This window comes from Hypomesus transpacificus, unplaced genomic scaffold (assembly GCF_021917145.1).
Source record: "Hypomesus transpacificus isolate Combined female unplaced genomic scaffold, fHypTra1 scaffold_100, whole genome shotgun sequence".
In the NCBI taxonomy this organism is placed as follows: domain Eukaryota; kingdom Metazoa; phylum Chordata; class Actinopteri; order Osmeriformes; family Osmeridae; genus Hypomesus; species Hypomesus transpacificus.
In genome coordinates this window covers 299,678-309,952 of record NW_025813695.1, presented here as the reverse complement: position 1 = coordinate 309,952, position 10,275 = coordinate 299,678, and the positions used below count along the sequence as shown (strand labels likewise).

Below are 10,275 nucleotides of genomic sequence, written 5' to 3'. Positions count from 1 at the left end.
CTGCCAGTGAGCGAGCCGAGTCTGTCTCTGGACAGACTGGACGCAGTCTCACTCCACTTGCACGTTTTCCACAAATCACAAAAATAATCAAAGCATCTGGCTAAAAGCACAATTCCCACATCTCCTTAAGGCTGCCCTCCTTGACATTTTGTATTAATTATATCACCTTTTTGATGAATTTGCCGAGATGCTAAATGATTCACTAATTACACAGAGGGAAAAAGCTAGCTACTTTTCGGGTTCGGTTTTCCGTCACTTCAAACTCACGATCTAAAGGTCTCAAAGTGCTCAAACCTTCACCATAATTCAAGAGTAGTGTGCTTTCACGAACCCAATCATTGATCTATCTTAAAATGTGTAAAAATAGGACTTACCGAACATGGTTGTGTAACCAGGGTGAAACAGCGTTTTTTTAGTTGTGTTGAAATGTCACCAATGCTGATTTAAATGTACCAGTATATGTTTAGGTACATTTGGTAACCTGTTCCTTTGTTGATGTGTTTTTGTACCTGTACTGTAGCTTTAAGAGAAGTCCGTGTTTTGTGACGTGTGTGTGGCGCCAAAGCTCAGAAGGCTTTTTACTGTCTGAGCGGAGGTATGTTGTTGTGTTTCTCGTCATATTTTAGCATATAGGTCGTTTTGTGTACAATGAAAATGTTTAATGTGTAACTAAGTGTGTTGTGAATTAAGTGTGTGAACATGTTACAGCGCTGTTTTGTTAGCTAGCACTTAGTAAATGCACTTTTTGAGAGTTTTTGTTGTGTACATGTGCGTCCGGGTATTACAGTGTTTCCTCTTTATTTGTTTGCTAGGAGGGAATGTTGGTCCCGACTACGACCGTTTATACTATTGACACGTTGGTTTCTTTGGCTCATACAGGTATGAATGTTTTATGTTCTTTATATTATCGATGCTGGTTATGTTTGTGTATATGCAGTGAAGTGCATCTAGTATGTTATTCTATTTATTTTCATATTATTTTATACGTCGGCAGAAGGCTTTTTACTGTCTGAGCGGAGGAGGGAATGTTGGTCCCGACTACGACCGTTTATACTATTGACACGTTGGTTTCTTTGGCTCATACAGAAGCGAATAAATGAGAGAAAGCCAGCCTCCTTTGTGGTCCAGTCTCCCATCCTTCCATTCATCCAACATTCACACCCCCCCAGAACACAACGCAGACGATTACGCCGTTAACGGATGTGCACTTCTATATATTAACACAAGAACTGTTGCACACCCGTTACATTGGTGCCGTGACCTTTCAAGGATTGGTTTAAAGGACGACATCACCTCGTTCGCCGAGGAAGCTGCTGCCACTGGCCCTTTGTGGTACTGAGGTATTTCCGTGGAGAGTGCTCAGGGTTTTATTTTATTTTGAATGGACAATTTATTTTTTTATATAGGCCTATCCACATGTGTCGATGCTGAACGAAGTAGGTGTTTGCACATTGTGGACTTTTTGTACCATCTCAGTGAACTGATTGAGTGCTAAAAAAAAAAAAAAAAAAAAAAAAAAAAAAAAAAAAGGGCAGTTACAGCACGTTCGTCAATTGTGAAATGTAAAGTACTGATTTGATGCTGTATATATGTTTGCCAATTGATATGCTCTTTTAGTACTGTCATTTCGTGCTCCCAATTTATCCATTGTGATTTCATTGAACAGTTTTTTTTCTTCCATTGTGTTGATAAGGTGGCATTTAATATGGCAGAGGGCAGAACATACTCACTGGGTAGTGGGGGTGATGATGCTGAGCGCGTTTCTTTTGAGTGCCAGTTTGGTGTGGGGAGGGGATTTTTGAATCAGCCCTCAGAAACCAGAACACCAGGGCCTGGAGTCACGGCGTTGGGCACCCCCCAGTTGACCTCAACTCGGTATGTAGACCGTGCCATGCCGAGCCACTTAAATCAGAACCCAGACTTAGGTTCGCTCATTACACAGTTAGCTGAAAAGCTGGGTGAGTCCATTACAGCTCAGCTACAGGCTGATAGGAGCACAAACAGCACAAGTATTCCTCTGCCAACAGAGACAACACTGCCTAATGTCAGTGTAGTGCTGCAATCAGCCGCAAAGGAGCCTCCCTTATTCAGGGGTGATGGCTCAGATAAATTTACAGTTCACGAGTGGGAAAATCTCATGACCCTGTATTTAAAGAGACGTGCCATCCCAGTTCACGAGCAATCCCAAGAGATCCTGGCAAAGCTTATGGGCAAAGCAGGAGATGTGGTGAGAGTAAAGCTGCGTAACACATCTATCGATCACGCTACAAATCCACATGTGATTTTTGATACTCTGAAACAACATTTCAGTGAACTATCATACTCAAGCATGCCCCTGTCAGATTTCTATAACACGCTGCCCACACCAGGTGAAGATGCTATGGAGTATTGGGTTAGGCTAAATAAAACGGTGGATGTAGCTGACGAGTGCTTGAAAAGGCAGGGTCGTAGCATTGATGACCCGGGCCATGAGGTCAGCATGATGTTTATCAAACACTGCCCAGACCAGTCTCTCTACAGTGTTTTCAAGTTCAAGTCTGCTGACAAATGGTCGGCCTGTGAAATTCAAGATAGGCTCGATGAGCACATGCAGGATAAGAAATCAAGATCTGCAGCTGCAAGACCACTAAAGCCTAGTGTTGTAGAGCACAGAGCTAATTCGTGCCACGTACCTATACTTGAAGAGGCACCTCTCTTGAACACTGCTGCTCCACCGAGACAGCCTCCAGCCCCTTTGACCACTGCTGGTGTCGACAATGATTGCATGAAGAGTTTGGTAAACCTGTTGGACCGGCTGGTCACAGTGCATACCCAAGTGCCTTCCAACCCCGGCACCCAAGCTGCCATGCCACGCTCTTCCCAGAGAGTGTGCAGGGTCTGTGGGGCTCCTAATCATTCCACTTTGTCACACTGTAATCACGAGAACCTGTGTTTACAGTGCTTGTGTCCCGGTCACTGGAAGAGGGACTGTCCTCAACGGACGAACCAGCACCGCTTTCAGCACAATGGCCGTGCTGGTAACCACAACCAGCAGCCTAACCAGCGCCGCTCTCAGCCTGATGATAGCGCTGGTGGCCAGTCTCAGCAGTTAAACTGTTAAACCCACACCTTGAGGGGCCCGGTGTGGGTTACGTAAATGGAACCCCTTCTGAAACCTGTGACCTAGCTCAGTTATATGAAGAGAGCTGTGCCAATGCACCTAAGGGTACAAAAATAGCCATTCAAGCTACCCAGAGAATCAAAGCTTTCGGAGAGCTGTTTTATGCTCCAGTCCTCGTCAACCACAGTGTGCAGCTTAAAGGCATGTGGGACTCTGGCTCTATGGTATGTAGCATCAGTGAGGAAGCAGTAGAGAAGCTCAGATGTGCTGATGTTTTGCCAGAGAAGCGGTACCCCGAAGAGAACATTGTCTTGATTGGTTGTGGTGGTCTGAAGACCCAGCCTGAGGGCTTTTATGACTTGGAGATGCAGCTGTATGGTGTTCCATGTATTGTATCCACTTTGGTTGTGTCTGGCCAGCAGGATGATCTCATATTGGGCTCGAATATCATCAAATATGTCACTCATGTCCTGAAAGGTGGTGACGAGTACTGGGATCTTGCATCTTTTCATGACCATCAATCTGACCCCGAGATCGGTCACTTCTTGTCCATGTTCACAAATGTCGAGCGCTGGAAGGGGAGCGCAGTCCCTGAAAAGATAGGAACGGTTAAGCTCACCCAGGCTGTGACCCTCCTACCCAAGCATGAACACTTGGTTTGGGGCAGACTCCCTGCTAAGTCGCCTATGTCACCTGGCAGCACTGTTGTCGTGGAGCAGACCAACTCAAAAGCCATGCCACGAGGTGTCCTAGTGGGTCGTCTTGTCACACCTCTCTGGGGTGATAGATGGGTGCCAATGACTGTTGTGAACCCATCTGACAAAGCGATTACACTGAAGAGGAATTGCAAGTTGGCTGATGTGTTCCCGTGCTTGGCAGTCGAGGATCTTGATGTTTTCCAGGGCTCACAGGCAGCTTCGGAGAAAGAGCAACCTGACACTGAGAAACGACAGCATGATGCTTCTTCCGGTGCTAGTCTTTCATCCCAGTCCGGCAAAAGTCTGTCAGAGTTGGGTCTAAGCGACGTCGATGTAGCCTCATGTCAGGTTAGCGAAGCTTGTAGGTCCCAGCTCAAGCAACTGATAACTGACTATCAAGACATCTTCTCCAAGCACTCGCTTGACTGCGGTGAGGTCAAGGGTTACGCACACCGCATCCGTCTCACTGACGATCGCCCGTTTCGCCTACCATACAGGAGAGTCCCTCCAGCCCACTATCAGAAGTTGAGGCAGGCTCTCACTGATATGGAGGAAAAGGGAATCATCAGAAAGTCCACAAGCGAATATGCGTCTCCTTTGGTGATGGTGTGGAAAAAGGATGGTGGGTTGCGGGTTTGCAATGACTTCAGGTGGTTGAATGTCAGAACCATAAAGGATGCACATCCCCTGCCTCACCAGTCAGACTGTCTCGCTGCCCTTGGTGGCAACTGCTTCTTTAGCACGATGGACCTCACCTCTGGCTTCTTCAACATTCCGATGCATGAAGACGACAAGAAGTACACAGCTTTCACGACTCCTCTCGGGCTGCATGAATACAACCGCATGCCACAAGGTCTGTGTAATAGCCCTGCTTCCTTCATGAGGGTGATGACTGGTATCTTTGGGGACATGAACTTCACAAAGCTTCTGTGTTATCTTGATGACCTTCTTGTCTTTGCCCCAACGGAGGAAGAGGCTCTGTCCAGACTCGAAGCAGTGTTTCAGAGGTTGCGGGCGAACAACCTGAAACTGGCTCCTAAAAAGTGCCACCTTCTGCAGAAGCAAGTCCGGTTCCTTGGCCACATCATCAACGGTGGGGGTGTGTCCGTCGATCCAGCCAAGGTGGAAGTAATCAACAGCATGCAGGTACAAGACCTCATGGATACAGATGGATGCACGCCTTCTGTTCGAAGACTCAGATCATTCCTCGGCATGGTGTTCTACTATCAACACTTTATCCCCAACCTGTCTTCCACTGCTAAGCCGCTGTTCGCACTTACAGCTGGTCAGAAGAGGCGAGGGAAGTCAGCTAAGGGTAGAAAGCCCCAATCGGCCTACCGTAAACTCACTGCTGCGGATTGGACAGAGGAATGTGTGAGCGCTTTTGAGCACATGAAGGCCAGGCTGTTGGACTGCGTCATGCTGGCTCATCCGGACTTCGATGAACCATTTATCTTGTCAACAGATGCGTCTTTGGATGGACTTGGTGCGGTACTCTCCCAAGTGCCCCGAGGAGAATCCAAGGCCAGACCGATTGCTTTTGCGAGCAAGACCCTCAGCGCATCACAGCGGAAATATCCAGCTCACAGGCTGGAGTTCATGGCCCTGAAGTGGAGTGTGTGTGAAAAGTTTAGTCACTGGCTGAAGGGTCATAGCTTCACCATTTGGACTGATAATAATCCACTTACTTACCTTCTAACAAAGCCGAAGCTAGACGCATGTGAGATCCGCTGGGTGTCTAAGCTGGCGTCGTACACCTTTGATCTCAAACACTTACCTGGGAAGAAAAATGTGGTGGCAGATGCCTTGAGTCGCGATCCCTTTGCGAGAACCATTGGCCAGAGGCTGCTCAAGGAGCCATATTCCACTCTGACTCAGGAAGCCGATGAGGTGGAAGGGGATTCTGTGCAGGATGTTTTCAGGCTCAGCTGCCAGTCTCAAACCCTCAGACTGGAAAACCATCCACTACCCAGGACGGGGTACGACACAGCCGAGATCAGAGCTCTCTGTCAGGCCCACTGTGCCTGGAATGACACGGCAGAGTCCAGGGCACTCTTCTTGACACAAAAAGTCCAACAACGCTCAAGTGGTCAAGATGCACTGCCCATGTTCTCTGCCCAGGAGCTACAGCTGGCTCAAGAGCAAGATCCAGTTATCTCCAGGGTGTTGCCCTTTGTTTCTGCCAGGAGACGACCGTCTAGGCGAGAAAGGCATGGTGCTGACTCGAAGGTCCTCAGATTGTTGAAGCAATGGGAAAGGCTGGAAGTCCATGATGGAGTTCTGTATCGGGTCTCAAGAGATCCAGTTTCCAAGCAGCGACGATCCCAATATGTGTTGCCTCAGAGTCTAAAGGACAAAGCACTGTCCGGCATCCATGATCTGGCAGGTCATCAGGGCCAGGATCGTACTCTTTCGCTTGCAAGACAGCGTTTCTATTGGCCTGATATGGAAAAGGATGTGAGGGCACATGTAAAATGCTGTCAGAGATGTGTGTTTGGGAAGTCACCGGAACCAGCTGCTCGCGCTCCTCTGGAGAGCATCAAGAGCTCAGCTCCAATGGAGTTAGTGTGCATGGATTTCTGGACTGCCGAAGACAGCAAGCAGCGGTCCGTTGATGTTTTGGTGGTCACCGACCACTACACCAAACTCGCTCATGCCTTCCCTTGTGCCGATCAAACGGCAAAGCAGGTCGCAAGGAAGCTTTGGGATAATGTGTTCTGTGTTTATGGTTTCCCGGCGAGGATACATTCCGACCAGGGCGCCAATTTCGAGAGCAACCTGATTGCGGAGCTCCTCCGTTTGGCTGGTGTTGCAAAATCCCACACGACAGCTTACCATCCGATGGGCAATGGGGGTACCGAGCGATTCAACCGCACCTTGGGCAACATGCTCCGAGCCCTTCCCCTAAAAGAAAAACAGCAATGGCCACAACAAGTCCAGACCCTCACGTTCGCATACAACGCCACCGTCCACGAGACGACGGGTTACGCTCCATTCTTCCTCATGTTTGGGCGTGTCCCTAGGCTGCCGGTGGACGTCATGTTCAGGCGGGTTCTGGACGACCCTGAAGTTGCTGACTACGACACATATGCAAAATCCCTGCTTTCTTGCTTGAAAAGTGCTATGGAGATCGCTCAGAAACATACTTCCTCTGAGCAGCAGCACCAGACCCGACAATACAACAAACGAGCCAAGGGCACCTTCCTGTCAGTGGGAGATCGTGTGTTGGTGTCAAATAAAGGGGGACGAGGAAAGAGGAAGTTAGCCGACAAATGGGAAGATGGAGTGTACACAGTGGTTGGAGTGAATCCAAGTATCCATGTCTACAAAATACAGGATGCCGTGGGACACACAAGAGTTGTGCACAGGAATCTCTTACTGGAAGTGAACTTCTTGCCTCTCCCTGGATTGGACCAAGCCGAGTCTGCTGATGCAACTGATCAGTCGTGGGCTGAAGAGGAGTCTGATAAGGAAGATCGCGTCTCTGATGATGATGAAATGGCTTCAGTGTCTGGAGAATTGACTCAGGGTGAACATGCCCAGGACGTGTCAGATTCCAGAGATGAAGAGGAGCTCTCAATCTCATCACTTGACGACTCACCTGAGTCCGAGTTGGCTGTTGCAGAAGAGCATGCTCAGCCTAGTCCAGCACTCTGTCCTGCTGCTGTTATCAATGACTGTCCATCCATCTCAGTCGCTCCACACAGAGACACAAGGCCAGCCCAGCATGCTGACACCTCAGGTTGCACTGACTCTCATGCACACGCTGAGGATGATGGCATTGTCAGAACACGTGCTGGAAGATTGGTGAAATCAGTGAACAGATTGATAGAATCTATGGTTCAGAAACCATTGTTTGAAAGGTCCAAGTTTTTTATGGACGGCCGTTCCCAGCTGTTTTAAAAGTTGGGCGTGACTAAGTGTTGAAAGTGCTTATGTGATACATTTTCAAAAGGGGCCAACTATGAGGTTTTATAAACCTGCAAATGTCTATGGACTATGTATTTTGGGCCAAATGCTGTGTGACGTACGAGGCGTCACATCAAACTAAGGGGAATCTAGAGATTTGATCAACCTCTTTCTTTCCTGAACCTTGTGTTAAGGTAGCTTTCAAGTTGACTATGTGGACAAGGTCCATTGTTCATTTGTGCCAGGTTGTGTCAGTGCTAGACTTTTTGTACGCCTGTGAAGACATCCTTAAATCAGGATGTTGGTGAATTTCAGGAGGGGTGTATGTAACCAGGGTGAAACAGCGTTTTTTTAGTTGTGTTGAAATGTCACCAATGCTGATTTAAATGTACCAGTATATGTTTAGGTACATTTGGTAACCTGTTCCTTTGTTGATGTGTTTTTGTACCTGTACTGTAGCTTTAAGAGAAGTCCGTGTTTTGTGACGTGTGTGTGGCGCCAAAGCTCAGAAGGCTTTTTACTGTCTGAGCGGAGGTATGTTGTTGTGTTTCTCGTCATATTTTAGCATATAGGTCGTTTTGTGTACAATGAAAATGTTTAATGTGTAACTAAGTGTGTTGTGAATTAAGTGTGTGAACATGTTACAGCGCTGTTTTGTTAGCTAGCACTTAGTAAATGCACTTTTTGAGAGTTTTTGTTGTGTACATGTGCGTCCGGGTATTACAGTGTTTCCTCTTTATTTGTTTGCTAGGAGGGAATGTTGGTCCCGACTACGACCGTTTATACTATTGACACGTTGGTTTCTTTGGCTCATACAGGTATGAATGTTTTATGTTCTTTATATTATCGATGCTGGTTATGTTTGTGTATATGCAGTGAAGTGCATCTAGTATGTTATTCTATTTATTTTCATATTATTTTATACGTCGGCAGAAGGCTTTTTACTGTCTGAGCGGAGGAGGGAATGTTGGTCCCGACTACGACCGTTTATACTATTGACACGTTGGTTTCTTTGGCTCATACAGAAGCGAATAAATGAGAGAAAGCCAGCCTCCTTTGTGGTCCAGTCTCCCATCCTTCCATTCATCCAACATTCACACCCCCCCAGAACACAACGCAGACGATTACGCCGTTAACGGATGTGCACTTCTATATATTAACACAAGAACTGTTGCACACCCGTTACAGTTGCATGAAAACAACAATGGCCGCCGAAAAATAATTTATATTCGTAACGGCGAGCGATTGGAAGCGAAATGAAACAGGAGCTAAAGACCAAGGGTGGGGGCTTGGTCAGTACACCGTTTCCAGAAAGGGTGTGCGTGCGTCGCGCAAGGCAATGTGTACATTTACATAAATACACCACTTTCAGACGTTTTGTATTACATTTCTCATTTCACTAGGGTGACCAGACGTCCTCTTTTACCCGGACATGTCCTCTTTTCGAGACCTAAAAAATGCGTCCGGCAGGGATTCCAAAAACGTCCGGGATTTTGTCTCGTCGGATATTTGTGTTTCTCTGAGTCTTTCACAAACTATTATTAGGCCCTTACAAGTTTTGGAAAGTGTCTCTTAAGTTCCACCTTCTTGCGTGAGCTCTGACTGTAGAGAAAACTGTCATTGGTCGACCGCCTTCTCAGTGTTGCCTGATGCACGATATCCTCCAAATAGGATCATTTTGAGCCTTTGGTACGATACTTAGCCATTTCCAATCTGGCAACACTGAGCACCTTGCGCCACCAGTTGCATTATTTACAATAGCACATGACATCTGCAGCCATGCCAAAACATAAATGTGTCTTGATTTTCTTATTTTAATATGTCGCCAAAAATATGTTACATTTATTGCTATTACATTTATTGCTTTAATAAATGGACAAGACCCCCCCCCCCCCCCCCCCCCCCCCCTTTGTGTCCTCTTTTTCACAAACTCAAATCTGGTCACCCTAATTTCACCCTATATAAAAACACACCTGCCTGCACACTATCCCAATCCATGCCGTTTACCTCCCTCCCAGCACAAATAACGCCAATGCAGAAATTCTGTAGCGGACCGCTGCGGACGTATGAGGTTTGGATGTCGACCAAAAATTGCCTCCCTCGCTATACTGTTTCCAGAATTTCTAAATGATGGTTTGAAGACCGCTTTCCAGAACCACAGTCAATTTACAATTTGGCCCAGTGATACAACAGGTCCCTCACTATTGCCACACGGCTAGTGGCCCATGTACGCCATAGGTGGCGCCATATATATCTATGGGTGGCGCTGTCAGGCCAAATTGTGTCCTAGGGCCAAATAGTATCCTACCTGACGTCACAATGCCGTTCTGAAGCAAGGATACCAATGTCATGGTTGCTATACTGGTTACTAAGTAGGAAGTTTTGTATTTAGGCTCATTTAAACCAGTTTATTCTACTCTACTATTTAAAGTTTTCCCTCGTTCGATAGCTGGTGCTAGCTAACTAGTTGTTTTCGTCAAAAAAATTACTTATTTAGCATCAATTTTAACAGACCGGGAAGCAACACATATTGTATTCTACCTGCGTGCGTTGCTGTCTCGGCAATGT

At 46.9% G+C, this 10,275-nt stretch overlaps 1 long non-coding RNA gene across 2 annotated transcripts; it reads left to right on the top strand.

Annotated features, from left to right (window-relative positions):
• Positions 1-415: 415 nt before the first annotated feature.
• Positions 416-8,761, top strand: LOC124487776. Of its 2 annotated transcripts, XR_006958531.1 has the most exons (4): positions 416-595; positions 813-879; positions 1,087-1,340; positions 8,167-8,761. It is a non-coding gene; the product is annotated as an uncharacterized LOC124487776 (long non-coding RNA). The 2 variants fall into 2 exon arrangements; XR_006958530.1 differs by having other exon boundaries at positions 416-879.
• The last annotated feature ends 1,514 nt before the right edge of the window (positions 8,762-10,275 follow it).